General features: G+C 43.2%; 1 long non-coding RNA gene across 1 annotated transcript; it reads left to right on the plus strand.

Annotated features, from left to right (window-relative positions):
• Positions 1-7040: 7040 nt before the first annotated feature.
• On the plus strand, positions 7041-13204 carry LOC125436132. Its single transcript, XR_007245001.1, has 2 exons — positions 7041-7476; positions 12714-13204. It is a non-coding gene; the product is annotated as an uncharacterized LOC125436132 (long non-coding RNA).
• The last annotated feature ends 2112 nt before the right edge of the window (positions 13205-15316 follow it).

Raw genomic sequence — 15316 nt, forward strand, 5'->3', positions numbered from 1 at the left:
TAGTTAAAAACCTGGGTGGAAATAAATGTTTTGTTCAGGCACCCAATAAAGGAGGCAAAACTCAGGAGGGAGGGCATTTCAAAGGCAAAACAAGAGCACTGCCAAAGTCTGGATTCTGGTCACCATCCACCTTCCCTTAGCAAAACTCTGAGAGGGTCCCACGTCCAAATTCTGAATTGTAATTTTGGTGCTGGTGTGTTTCCCAGCTATCATTAATTTCAAGCTGGAGAACTGTAGAAATCTCCACATCTACATTACTGATCCTCTTTGCTTTTGTGAGTCATGTCGACAGCAAATTAAGAATTAAAAAAGAAATCCTCTTATTTGCAGCTAGTGTTAAGCAACCTAATCTTTCCTATAAACATGTCAAGATTAATTGCTGGTTTCACTCAGGAGCTGTCAAATGTTTTCTAAGATTCTCATTTTATTAAATTCAAGAATTAGTTCAGATGCACTTTTGGGGAGCAAAACAACTGCTTCACTGCACACATCACAATCACTAATGTGCATAATGATGGGGTTCTAGCTCCATTTATCTCACTAAGAAAATTAAACTTCAAAGCAACCAAGTTGGTAGCTGATGAATATTATAGCTCTTTCTGTTCCCCCACTTGTCTCCTCCCTTGAAAATATATATCTGAATTCTGACACTTGTTGCACCAACAGATAAATGTTAAAGAGTGGGGCGCCAAATGTAGTACTAGCCATGTCTTAATGTAACACTGGAGCAGTGCTTAGGATAAGAATACCACTATCTTCTAACTCCAACATAAAGAACAGTTGAACAAATCTAAAAATTGAAGAGCCAGCGTCAGAGGGAGAGGGAGCTGCACCCGGGGCACAACCTGCCTGCACACTCCCCGTCCCATCCCCAGCCTGCCAATGCTGATGCCCCTGATCCGCCTCCATCCTGATCCGCCCCCACCCCTGCCAATGGCATGTGCCTGGGATGCGGCACCCCACCACATGACAGCTTTGCCACTGTTGGGAGCAGGTCCCAAGAAAATCAGTGGAGAACGAAATGTGACTAGATTGCATGAGAAATCATTTATGCTATGTTTTATTCCCTGGGAGCCAGCATGAAGAAGAAGAAGAAGAAGAGTTTGGATTTATATCCCCCCTTTCTCTCCTGCAGGAGACTCAAAGGGGCTTACAATCTCCTTGCCCTCCCCCCCTCACAACAAACACCCTGTGAGGTAGGTGGGGCTGAGAGAGCTCCGAGAAGCTGTGACTAGCCCAAGGTCACCCAACTGGCGTGTGTGGGAGTGCACAGGCTAACCTGAATTCCCCAGATAAGCCTCCACAGCTCAGGCAGCAGAGCTGGGAATCAAACCCGGTTCCTCCAGATTAGATACACGAGCTCTTAACCTCCTACGCCACTGCTGCTCACAGCATGGTGTGGTGGTCAAGAGTGGTGGATTCTAATTTGGAGAAGAGGGTTCAATTCCCTGCTTCTTCACATGAAGCTTGTTGGGTGACTTTGTGCCAGTAAGAGTTATCTCAGAACTCTCTCAGCCAACAAAGAGGCTGGCAAACCACCTGTGAATGTCTCTTGCCTTGAAAACCATATGGCGTTGATGTAAGTCAGCTGTGACTTAATGACACATTCCACACACACAAATTTTATTATCATGCCGCAAGTGTTTCAGCTCTAGGCTACTCTGAATAAGCAAGAGAAGAAAAAATGGAATTCCCAATGAACTAGCCATAAAGGAAAACCAACGACAACAAAAGACGGTAGCAGATAACATGAGAGATCACCCTAAGCTAATATCTGATGTGCTCAGAAGACAAATACATTCATAAGATACCTTGGCTTGGCAAAAGAAAGCCAAACATTCATTGAGCAAGATTCACACACACAAAAAAAACCAGCTTTGTCTCTCAAAGGTTCATACCCAGAAAATCTGATTAGTCTTTAAGATTGCTGCTTGACTAGAATCTTGATTTTCTATTGAAGACCATCATGGCTACCAACCTGAAACTAACCATTCAGGTTTTTGAAAGATATGATTTTAAGGACATGATCCAAATCAGAGGGCTGGAAGGTGACTTCAAAACTGATTGTGTTTTCTTTCTCGTCAGTGTACAAAAGACCAAAATTTGAAGTGACTTGGCAGTGCAATTCTGACGGGCAGGTAGTTGCAGCACATCTGGAGAATATGTGGCCATGGTGCATCTGCTCTGGCTCCAAAGAGGCTCATTGTGCCATGGACATCAAGCCGAAAGTGATGCTGCCCCTTAAAAGTGGCTTATGGAGCTCAGTGGGCTGTACTACTGATTTTGCCAGTGTAAGTCTGTGCCAGCAAATGGGGGCATTTTTTGGCCTAAATTGCCCAGGAAGCAAACTAAAACTGGTCCTTCCCCCGGGAATGCCCTTTCTGGTGCCAGTGCAGGTTTCTCCAGTGAAGGAATGCTGTGCCACCACTGTGCCAGGGGTTGCACTGTTGCATGGCTCCCCAATACCAGCATATGTGCCTCAGCCCTGGCATAAATGCCTCTTACACCCATGCCAGTGGCATTTATACTGGTGCCAGGGTCACTCTGTCTCCGGAGCCTCCCCTCCCTGCAGGGATTGCATTGTCAGAGGACATGAAAAGCAAACAAAAAAAGCAATTTAGTAATGTCCGTTGGGTTGATTTAGTACTCTGTGCAATTAACCACATACTCAAAAACACACAGCTATTTGGATCTGCTCATTCATCTTAAAATGAATGAAAAAGTTGAAAGAAAAAGGCAAATTTGTTTTTCCTTCATTTTAAAACAAAAAAGGGGCTAATGATGAATGAAGAAATGGTACTTCTTTTATTCATTCTGCTGTATTTTATCTTCAGTTGCCATGAACTGTTTCATGTCTTCTGAAAGTCACGTAATGTACACATTGACTGGAAAGAAAACACTATCGGTTTGGGAGTCACATTCAGATGGTTGAAAATTGCAGCTTGATCTTAACACCCAGCACTAACCAGGTTGATTCGGAATCAACTCCTATTGATATAAATATGATTTACCTTTATGTAATCATTGATCATATTGAGAAGCATGATTTCCTGTGAATGTATTTAAGATAGATCATACCAATGGATATGTCAGTAAGGATGTACAGATATTTATAGACATACACACACATATACATATATAATAAAGTAATTCAAAATACCCAGAAGCATCAGAGGCATTCTGCTACAAATATTATTTTCTAACTTTGAATAATAGATTTCCATGGTGATTCCACCAACTGATTTCCATGGTGATTCCACCAACCAAAAATTAATGCATTCATATAACAGTTTTCCTTGCTCTCCGAAGCCGCTGTTGACAGGACCTTAGCTGCTGTTAGACCTACTACTTGTCCTCTGGATCCGTGCCCATCCTGGCTTGTAAAAACCTGCAGGGTGGAGCTACGACCCCATCTGTTGAGTATCATCAATGGCTCCCTCGAGCAAGGAGTCTTCCCGGATGGGTTGAAGGAGGCAGTGGTCCGCCCACTCTTAAAAAGACCACCGTTAGATCCGAGGGATCTGGCCAATTACCGCCCCGTTTCGAATCTTTCGTTTCTGGGGAAGGTAATTGAGAGAGTGGTGTTGGAGCAGCTTCAAGGTTTTCTGGATGACACATTGGCCTTCGACCCCTTCCAGTCCGGCTTCCGTGCTGGGCATGGGACGGAGACTGTGCTCGTCGCTGTCACAGATATGCTCCGTATTCAGCTCGACCGAGGCGGATCGGCGCTGCTGGTGTTGTTAGATCTCACCGCAGCGTTTGATGTGGTCGACCACGACCTTTTGACCCACCGCCTGGCCGCCTCCGGGGTGCGAGGCACTGTCCTTCAATGGATTGCCTCTTTTCTCTGGGGTCGAAGTCAGCAAGTGAGGTGCGGGGAACAGGCCTCCCGGAATTGCCCACTTGATTGCGGTGTACCCCAGGGGGCTTTATTATCCCCGCTGCTTTTTAATATCTATATGCGACCCCTTGCTCGACTGGTAATGGGAGCTTTAGCTGCCTGCCATCAGTACGCTGATGACACGTAGCTCATTCTGTTGATGGAGGGGGGAGCAGCCGCCGCCCCTGCTGCTCTACAGCACTGTTTGGAGGCGGTTGCTGGTTGGTTGCGCAGAGCAGGTTAAAACTGAATCCATTGAAGACGGAGATCCTCTGGCTTGGCCGCGAGGGGGGGGGGACAGGATTTTCCAGCCACCGGTGTGGGAGGGGGTCACATTGGCGCCGACCCCCTCCGTGCGCAGCCTGGGGGTCCACCTGGATTTGTCTCTCTCAATGGAGACCCAGGTGGCCCATACAACCCGGGCTGCCTTCTTCCATCTTCGTCAGGCCCGGAGGCTGGCTCCTTTCCTCTCCCAAGCGGACTTAGCCACTGTGATCCATGCAACGGTCACCTCCAGATTAGACTATTGTAACTCGCTCTACGCGGTTCTTCCCTTGCGTTTGATCCGGAGACTAAAACTGGTCCAGCACGCAGCAGCGCGTTTGCTTACGGGCAGCGCCGTCTATGATCATATCCAGCCTGTATTGTGCCAGCTGCACTGGCTCCCGGTGGAGTTCCGGATCATCTTCAAGGTGCTGGTGTTGACCTTCAAGGCCTTACGCGGCCTGGGGCCCTCGTATCTTCGAGACCACATCACCCCGTTTGTCCCTGCACGGCCTCTCCGCTCAACGGAGGCTAATTTATTAGTGGTCCCTGGCCCCTCAATGATGCGGCTGGCCTCCACGCGGGCCAGGGCCTTTACGGCTCTGGCCCTGGCCTGGTGGAACACCCTTCCTCCGGCTGTCCGGGCCCTGCGGGACCTTAATGAGTTCTGCAGGGCCTGTAAAACGGAGTTGTTCCGCCGGGCCTTTGGAGGGACCAGCCGCTGAAATGGTGCCCCCGGATGCCCCAGTCGGCCTGTTATTTAGGCTATCATCTAATGTGGCTCGCCTCCCTCCGCTCCCCTCTTTTCTTCTGGGAAATTTTAATGAAATATGGGGCCGGTCGGACGCCTCTTCTTCTTCTTATTATTATTACTATTAATGTTTGTTACCGCTGTTTTAAAGATTTTAGTGACTTGTTTTACCATGTTTTATACTGTACACCGCCCAGAGCCCCTAGAGGATGGGGCGGTATAAAAGTTAAATAAATAAATAAATAAATAAATAAATAAATAAATAAATAAATAAATAAATAAATAAATAAATAAATAAATAAATAAATAAATAAATAAATAAATAAATAAATAAATAAACCCACTGCTTTCTCAATATAACCCAAATGTTGTTGTGCACACATTTTAGATTAGAGTGTCACTGTACTATATTTTTTCATCCTTTAAAATGTATAAACAGATCGTCCTTCCACATCTGTATTTATCATGACATCATCCTGCATCATGGAATTAGTAGTCTTTAAACTGGACAAATGTCTTCATCCTCATTCACATGTGTTTAATTCTGACATGAAAAATGACAGTATGGGATGTGGTAAAATTACAGGAAGTAGTTTGACACAAGACAGTAAATATAACCAGACAATCTTGCAGAAACACATGATACTTCATGGACACGAGTACCTGAATTTTCAAAGAAAGATGTGGTTTTACGAAGGAGCCACTTTGGTCAAGTAATAAGAGATTTGGCAAATCCAGGCAATCTGTGTCTGAACCCCTCTTGTGAAAGCTGGCTGAGTGACATTGGGCCACCAATTCACACAGAGCCTAGCCCACTTCCATCTATGAGGATAACATGGAAGAGGGGATAACCATGTAATCCACTGTGGGTCTCCACTGGGGAAAAAGGCAGAGCACAAATGAAGAAAATACATTTACTGGAACTCTACTATTTTACCAGAATTACACATACATACTTTAAACCAGTGGTTCTCAACCTTCCTAATGCCGCAACCCTTTAATACAGTTCCTCATGTTGTGGTGACCCCCAACCCTAACATTTATCCATTTTACAGATGGAGAACACAGATGCAGAGAGTCCTAGGCGACCCCTGTGAAAAGGTTATTCAACCCCAAAAGGGGTTGCGACCCACAGGTTGAGAACCACCACTTCAAACAGTTCTGCAGTGCATGTAAGAGGGAGAAGTTCCAACAGGTTTTGGGTTGAGGTCACTCATCTGCCCAAATTCCATCTTCCAACCTCCCAACTACTAACCACCAATGTGTGTATCACATTCTGTGCTTCCTCCTTTCTTTTGGTTCTTCCTCATGTTTGGACAGTCCTTGGAGAAGAGGGTCTGTGTCGAGAGCAGGTGGGTGGTTTTTCATAGGATTATATTTGCTGTTTCATCATCTTTTGGGTTTTAAGGACGAGATGTAAATTGGTTTGGCTTTATGAACTTATATTTATATAATGTTTTAATAGGTTTGTAGGCCTCCCTGAGCCAAGGCTTGGTCAGGAAAGGTGGGTATAAATTTAATAAAATAAAAACAAAACAATATTTTATGAATGATAGTCTCAAGCACAAATTTCAATTGCATTTTTATCTTAGCTTCTTCCAAAGTGCTGAGGAGAATGCAGACCATCTTCAGGTCCATTTTACTTTCTCCACAGCAGTGGGAGGGAGAGAGGTGCAAGATAAGGTTTCTGGCCATCATGATCCATGAACAAGACAAGACAGGGACAATAAGACTAAGAACGGCTGATCCAGCCAACTAAGAGCTTCTGCTCTGGCTAGTGTAGAAAACTGAGAGCAAAACTTGAATGAAAGATCTGAGCTATATGTTCCAGAACCTGTGTTGGCCTTGCTCTAGGTTTTGTTGTTATTGTTGATGTTGGTTTTTTTGGCATCAAGTCACAGCTGAAATTGTGGTGACCCCGTAAGGGTTTTTAAGGCAAGAGACATTCAAATGTGGGCTGCCATTGCCTTCCTTTGCATAATGACTCTGGTATTCCTTGCAGATCTCCCATTCAAATATTTGCTAGGTTCAGGGCTGCAAGTGTGTGACTTGCCTGTGGTCACCCAGCAAGCTTCCATGACACAAGCGGGATTTGAAATTGAGTTTCCCAGATCCTAGTTCAACACATTAACCACTACACCACACCAGTCACAAAGGGTAGTCAATTATATCTCATGACCGATGAAACCGGTTGTTTACCAGGTGTCTTAGCACTAGCAATTAGAGAAGTTGGCCAGTTAAGCATCACTTTATGCAGCTGTGTCAGGTCCAATTAATAAGCTTTCTCTCCCACCTGTGTGCTCAGCCATTAATGAAATGGAATAACCCCCCACCCCACTATGTCCTTGAGGCTTTTATGCTTAGTGATGTGAACTGCATCTCCCTCATAATACTCTGAAGGTATAAACAGCTTGACTTGAGTTTTTAGTATAGAAAAAAACTTCCATTTTTTTCCTAGGCCTCAGCCTGAACTTCTGTTTTGAGCAAGAAACTGCTTAAAGGAACCAGTTTCTTGATAAGTACTCCAAAGGATTATTGAAGGTATAGTCGATGAAGGATTGCAATATCAAAAAGGACTAAGGTAAAGATTTTGCATTTATTTCTTCAGCATTTATTTCTTCCAGCATTCTACTCTAAAATGTGTTTTTTTAAAAGGGGAAAACTGCACTCAGATGTCTGATTGCTTTGCAACGTAGGCAGAAAGAGTCCTTAGAGTATTCTTTAGTTCCCACTGTTCCCATGTCTGTATCAAACAGTAGGAGGCTTACTCATTTTGGATCCTTGCTTACAATAAAGAAATAGATTTCCTTCCATTTAGGTATTCTCATTCTCAAACATTTCTTCCCCACAATTTAAAAAAATGTCTGGGCCAATAGTAGCGGGGTTTTGTAAGACTTTCTACAATCAGGAGTGGAAATTGTTGAAAATGAAATAACTCGTGTTCCTCAGATCATTCCTCTGCTATTATCAGCCATAAAAGGAGGGGGGAAACTATCTTCAAAAGCAAATATTCTGTAGCTCTGGGGAAATGAGAGTATTGCAGAGAACAGAAGCGTGCTTCATATTTTGGGTACCCATGTTGGCTTGATTATCACTTTGTGTGGCCTGCATCCTTTGCAGTTGCATCTTCAAAGGCAATGTCTGTGTGAGAGAGCGAGAGAGTGAATTCACACGAACTTCCTTTGGGATGAACATTTTTTTCCCCAGAAATAAAATTATCTATACTTTTCAACATTCTTCCCCAATCAGAGAAAGATCGCAAAATGTGTGTTTCTTCCAATTCTTCTTCCAACAGTCCCCTGTCCACCTGCCACTCTGTGTCAGATGGTCCCTGATTTTCAAAAACAGCTTTGCAAGGGATGCAGAGGACTGCAGAAGGAAGGAGATAGATGTGCTTTGTGATCTTATTTCATTCATGATTCCTTGGAAACCAAACTCATTGTATTTCCCGGCTGAATGAGGGTGTTTTTTTCAGCACAATTTTCCTCTCCCCAAGGTGCTTCTTTATATATTCTTCGTTTCTATCCCAGCACTCTCAACTTAACGGGTACCCAAAGTGGCTAACATTGTTCTCCTTTCCTCCACTTTATCTTCACAACGACCTAGTGAGATTGTGTGTGACCCACACAGGAAACCTCCATGGAAGAGCAGGGATTTGAATCTGGTGGTCCCCGATCCTAGTCCAAGACTCTAGCTGCTACGCCCACTGACTTCTTTGTTTTATGGAAGGAGCTGTCCAGCCCTATAACATCATATTGGTAAATCTGACACAATGAAATCACTGGATACAGAAACTCTTATTTCAATATATCAGCCCTGCCTATGCAATAGCAATATTGAGGGTAATGGCAGGTGATTACAATTTGGTTTAAAATGTTATTTTAACAATTCAACAACAATTTTGATCAAGGAATCTCCAGTTTAAGTACATAAGAGAGTATTTGGGCAGGTCATAAAGACAAATCATCCCAATTAAAAGGCATTTCTGGGCAGTGGTGTAAATGTTACTCAAAGTAGCACATTATTTCAACCTAGTTTTGGAAACCAGGATTGCAATGATATTTCATAGAACCAGGCTGGGAAGATGAAGTATATGGCAGGCAACATGCAGCTGATAGACAGAACCCCCAAGTGGAAATTTGATAATATGAAGGATAGTGGCCCTAATATTTGCATGGGAGAAAACAAAAGGGGAAACTCATGTGAGTGAGTAATCTGCTACTTAGGGGAGGAGTTCATACACAAAGCAAAGATCTCTTGACCAGTCACTATAATGTTTATAACCTAAGAAAATGGTACCTTTGGGATACTTTGAAAGACCAGTGACCAGGTGTACATTGCTAGCAGCAAGTGCATGGAAGGCAATTTAACAGCCCCCCAAAGAGCTTTCCATCTTTTTAAAACAACCATTGATGTCACGGATGACTAGTAGCTGGTTTTTCTTTAGCCAGGTCCTCTTATCAGGTATAAAGAATAAACCTGTGAGTAATTTTGCTCAAGTTGCTATTGAAACGAATGTGCGCTTAAAAATAAAATGGCAATTAACCACAACAATTATATATATATAATATATATATAAAAATAAAATGTGGTAAAAACATTAAAATGAAGATTTGAAGAAACACGAGCAGCAGTAAAAAAAAACCCTATGAAATCAAGCAGGAGCCATTTAAAAGCCATTCTCAAAGGTTAAGAATAGGTCAAGCTGCTGAAAATGCATTCAGGAATAGAGTGGCCTTAACTGGATGGCAAAAAAAGAGAGTGCAGGAAGAGACTGAGCAGATTTCTCTAGACAGGGACTTTCACGAGGCAGCTGCCATTAGATACAAGCCTAGCATGCCAGAGAAGATGAAGACACGGGCAGAAGCAAGGACAAAGGGCCACCATTTTTTTATTCTTACTCCTAGTGAAGAAATCAGTAGCTCTTTAAGGAAGGGAGAAATGAAGGACCAGATTTAGGGGTAATCTGGTGTCTCTGGTGTATCTGTCACAGATTATATGCAAAAGCTAAACAAATGGCAGTTGGATCAAATATAATTCTTGCTGGGGTCATCATTTGGCCAACTGCTGTACCCAAATGAAAATTACCTGCACGACATCCATAATGTATGTTGAATGCATGCTCCTGTCCATCTTCCAGAGGCATGTCTATTTCTCCCATTCCTTAAAGCTAGTGTAACCTCTGCTTGTGGGTTCTGTGGGGCAGAACTTGGAAGGAGTTTGCAACAACTAATTTTAAAACAAAATGGTTTACTTTTCCTTAACATGTGACACTTCAAGGTCCTGTTCAAGTTTCAATTCCAAGTCCTTATATTTACAGTCTATTGATAATGCCAAGTCCAATTCTTCCTGCTGGTGGTTGGCTTATGAAGACTTCACAGGCTTGGTGAACTGGATTCAAGATGATGAAGGTCCCCAAAAGAACTCCCATCAACTACATACACAGAAAGCCCTGAAACAATAAATTCTAACATTTACAATACAGCAAAAATAAAGAACTGCCTTCCCACTAGTTCCCAACAACTTTGCAGTTACCTTAAACAAGGTATTAAGAGCTTATAAAGAAATAAATCAAGGTCCCAGCCAGGTAGCCTTGCTTCCTCCAACTTCATGAGTTTTTGCAGCCTCCTGCTGCTTTGAGTCTCCACCCCTTTCTGGGTCAACCCATTCTGAACATAGGGGTTACATTAGTTTAAGCCAATGAATTGTTGAAGGCTTTCACAGCTGCAATCAATTAGCTGTTGTGGGTTCTCCAGGCTGTGTGGCCATCTTCTGGTAGTTTTTGCTCGTAATGTTTCACCTGCATCTCTAACTGGCATCTTCAGAGGCATGTCACAGTAAGATGTGTTTCTCTCCATGGTACAGTGTGGAGTTATTGTGTGATGGGGTATATGTTTTATCTACCTTACAGATCTGAGGAGGGGTGAGGTGAATTTGCATGTGTCCAGATGGAGTTCGCTTGCAGTTGTTGTTGGATCTGCAATTTGTCTAAGTAGAGTCAGAATGCTGCGCTTTTGTCTTGTCAGAGGGCTGCATTTTGTAGCCCCGATGTATAGTTGTCCGCAGTTGCATGGTATGTGATAGACTTCTGTGGAGGTACGGGGATCTCATCTTTTGCTGACTGTAGCAATTGTATTTTTCTGGTGGGTCTAAAGACTGTTTGAAGATTATGTTTTTCCAACAGTTTTTCCACTTGCTTGGTGGTTCCCTTGCTGTATGGTAGAAATATTTTTGTGAGGGGCTGTTTTTCCTCAGCTCTGCTTTTTCTTCTTGGTTTTATAGCTTTTATTTCCTTTGTGGAGTAGCCATTTTCTTGCACAAATCAGTCCAGATTCATCAGGGAGACGGTGAAGTTCACAAATACATTTTGCATGGTCTACCAGAGTTTTGATAATGCCCCTTTTTGTCTAATCCAAACCAAACATAGGACCTCATTTGAAGACATTTGAAGACTTGGCATGGTTAGCCTGTCCTGGTAAACCAGGAATTCAGTACCTCTGCCTATATCTTCAATAGTGAAAAGCTGACAAAGAACTGAAATGGCTTGATGCTACTTGGTGAAGCTCCAACGTTTGTACATACACACACACCAGATTTTCTGGCATACTACTTTTTAGGATTAACAAAACATGAAATTACATTCTGAGGTAATTTTAAATTGAAGAGATATGATCAGATCCTGAGGCAATTATTTTTTAAAATATAATTCAAAATTTAGTCTTGCCTTTTAGTCTTAATAAATAGAGCATGTTTCCATTGTTTCTGTTAATTTTTTTAAAGGAACTAGCCTGGCCCATGTGATTTAATTTCTACATTGCACACCGTGCAATTACCCTCTTTTCCATGCTGTAACAAAACATTGTCCACTAATTACCAGTCTTTGTACTGCTTTAGCTACAGCAAATGCTACATTGGAATTAAAAAGTTATTAGTGAGAATCACTTGATGTTTGTGTTCGACACAGACCTTTGAGGTTAGGCTATCATTCAGCCTTAATCTAGGCCAGTGATGGCGAACCTATGGCATGGGTGCCAGAGGTGGCACTCGAAGCCCTCTCTGTGGGCACGTGCACACAGAGTTTGTCATGTGGGGGGTGGAAAATCACCCCCCCACACACACACAAATCTAGGCTGGCCTAGGCCACTGAGCATGACATGCGCGCACCACGGTGAGCAGGGAAGACTTGGCTGGCGGGCCTGGTGCCTGTGGCTGCTGCCCGAGGGGGGGGGGGGCGCAGAGGAGGCAGAGATGCTAGAGAGGCACAGAGCAGTGCGCGTGGGACTTGCTGGTGGGACCTGCTCAAGCAGGCTGACCCCTGCTTGAGCAGTTGGGGTGGGGGAAGAGAGAGCCAACCAGTTTTTTCTAAACTAAAACCTCAGCATCCAGGTTAAATTGCTGGGTTGGCACTTTGCGATAAATAAGTGGGGTTTGGGTTGCAATTTGGGCACTCGGTCTCAAAAAGGTTCGCCATCACTTATCTAGGCTCACTGTGTAGGGTAGCCAAACTCTAATTGTTAGCTAGAGACCTCCCCCCCCCCCTCACATCTGATGTCCGGGTGATAGAGATAATTTCACCTGGAGAAAATGGCTGCTTGGGAAGGTAGACTTTAGTGCATTATACCACACTGAAGTCCTGCCCTCCTCCAAACCCCACCTTCCTGAGGCTCCATGCCCCAAATCTCCAGGTATTTCCCAACCAAGGACTGGCAACCCTATCACTGTGTAATCTTGACCAAGCTTTTTCTAACATACCTGTCAGAGTTCTTTGGGGATATTTGTTTATTTACTTCATTTATATCCTGTCTTTCTCCTCAACAGGGACTCCAAGTGGGAAATGGGGCCTGGTTATATTATCTCACAGTGAGTCTACAGAAACTTGGAACCAGCCCTGGTGCAAAGACAACACTGGTGTCAATGATGGTGTTCTTGACTGCTTGAAGAAAATTGTTGGTCACCGCAAGAGATTAGAAGGATGTGGAATGAAAGGGCTGGCCCATAGAATTTGGGTACAGTAATAACAACGGAAGAGACATTTATCTGAAAAGTTATTTTTTAAAAAACGGAAACCCATTTTATTTCTGAGTCTGGAAAGATATTGAGAAGATGGGTAGACTTGTGGATGCTGTCTGATTGAACACCCTGTCTCCAAATGGATTGGGTAGAGCTAGTTTGGAGAAAGGTAGAGCTAGTTTGGAGTCTCTCTTTAGCTGTGCTGAGGAGTTATGTTTAAGAGTGCCTACCAGCTCTGGAAAAGTCTCTCTGCGTCTTAAGCATTGACTTAAAATAAAAGCAGCTGCTCCTCTATTTAATAATTTGTGTATACTTACTTTCGTCTTCTATGTAAAGCAAATTCTATTTCTATAGTCTGCACACCTCAGCTGCCCTTATTTACAAACTACTTGAGCTATCTTTTGGACAGGAAAATCAAAGCTCGCCCTGCCCATAAACTCTTTATGTACATGTGTTTTGTCTGGATTTAAATCTGAATTTTCATCATTGGTTTCCCTCTGCCTGAGGGGCATGCATTGAGATCCTATTCATGATCACAAAATCCTACTGAGTTCAATGAATTCAGCTCTCTAATAATGGTTTGTCATTTATACATTGGTTTTATTAGGATGCCATCTTTGATAGAAAATGTAGTCATTTTAATCTCTAGCTTTAGAGCTGGTCAAATTGTTTCTCAATTCATCTTCTGGCTCATCTTGTCTGCATGCATTACGATTGAATGCGTGAACAAATCCCTCTATTTCATATAGCACAGCAAGGGTGTTGGTTGAGTACAAACCTACAAGAAATTTATACACAAGTCTCTCTCACAACAAAACTACTTTCAGTGGGTTGAATCCTACTTGCTATCCTGCTGGGGAAAAAGGGGGAAAAACAGGGTTATGATCAGGATCATTGCAGCCATTTGTACAAAACCAGCTGGGGCTAAGGGTTCCAGAAAGGATGGGATTCAGGTAAGATAAGAGTGAAAAAGCTGGTGGGACCTAAACCAAGCCAATCCCTTTTATTTTCTAATTACCATTTAAGAAACAGATTACAGAATGTTTCTACAAAGAGCAACTTTGTTGGAAAATGGATGAAGAAAGTGCCTGCATGCTTGCTGTAATCTGCTTGGTCACGCTGGAAGGAGCCAGTTCTTAGACTCCAGTCTCACCCCCAGATCACAGTTGTAGCAGCTTCACAAATCTGCATATTGCTGCCCCAGCAGGAAACCCTGGCTTTTGAGGCAACTTGTGATAGCAATTTTTTCTTCCCAACAGACCTAAGTGCATTAAAAATGTCACTACAAAAACTTATTTACAGAAGAAGTACATCTTCCAATTATTTTGGAAGGTCAGAAATGGAATGGATAGGTGTGCCTCTTGCACAAATTGGGAGGTTACCTTTGGAGATTACTATCAATAGAGATGCCCTCCAGTCTCACTTCTAGCAGTGTAGGCTAGGCTCCTACAACAAGGTTTCAGTGGGTAACCACAGAGGTGAACCTAAACTGTGCAGGCATTAAAGATCAACACAACCACAGAACACAACACAACCACAGAACAAATTGGCAGTCAAGGAAGTTGATCAAACTGTTGGCGTAATACACTAAAACTGTCAGTTACCTCTTATCATGCCAGCTGATCCGTCCAATTTTCCCCAACAATATCTGAGCACCAGAGGCATAGCAAGGGGGAAAAGCACCCAGTGCACCAGTGCACCCTCCGTCCCCGTCCCGCCCCTGAATGCCCCCAGCCCCACCCCTCCCATGTTCTCACCACACCCCCATGGGGCACGCACCCAGTGCATCATGCCCCCCATCCCCTTGGAGCTACGCCTCTGCTGAGCACTCCTATTCACCTTTCTAGAGGTAGACAATAGATGTCAAAGAATACAAAGCAGATGCTAAGAACATCTCTGTAACATCTAGTGCAATTTACCATATGTTGCACACCACTGGGCTATATGTTTCCACATGACTGGCTACTGCTGGGACAGGGAGGACAGAGACCTAGGTTTATCATAATTTCTGGAAATTGTGTCTTCTTTCAAACTGGAAATTCAACCCTCAGGCTTATGCTGGTGGTACCCCGACATATGGCCCATATGACAAAAAGACACGCGCATAGAGAAAAATAGTAGGAGAGGCAGCCTTGTTCATATATATAATAAATGAACATATACCTGTTTTTAAGAGCCAGCATGTGTACTCAGACTGTACATGTGTTCACTGTAACTTGTCAACAGGACTAGAGAATTGAGAACAGAAGCACAACACATAGCAACTGGAGAACAGATACTTTTTTATTTATGTAGGCTATTTTTTACCCAGGTTTTCTACTCAGTAGAGATCTAACCAACACAGCATACAAAAACAACAAAAATTAATTTAAATAAATTTAGAACATGCTACATAAATACAGGAACAGGAA

Source organism: Sphaerodactylus townsendi, linkage group LG07 (genome assembly GCF_021028975.2).
Source record: "Sphaerodactylus townsendi isolate TG3544 linkage group LG07, MPM_Stown_v2.3, whole genome shotgun sequence".
Taxonomy (NCBI): domain Eukaryota; kingdom Metazoa; phylum Chordata; class Lepidosauria; order Squamata; family Sphaerodactylidae; genus Sphaerodactylus; species Sphaerodactylus townsendi.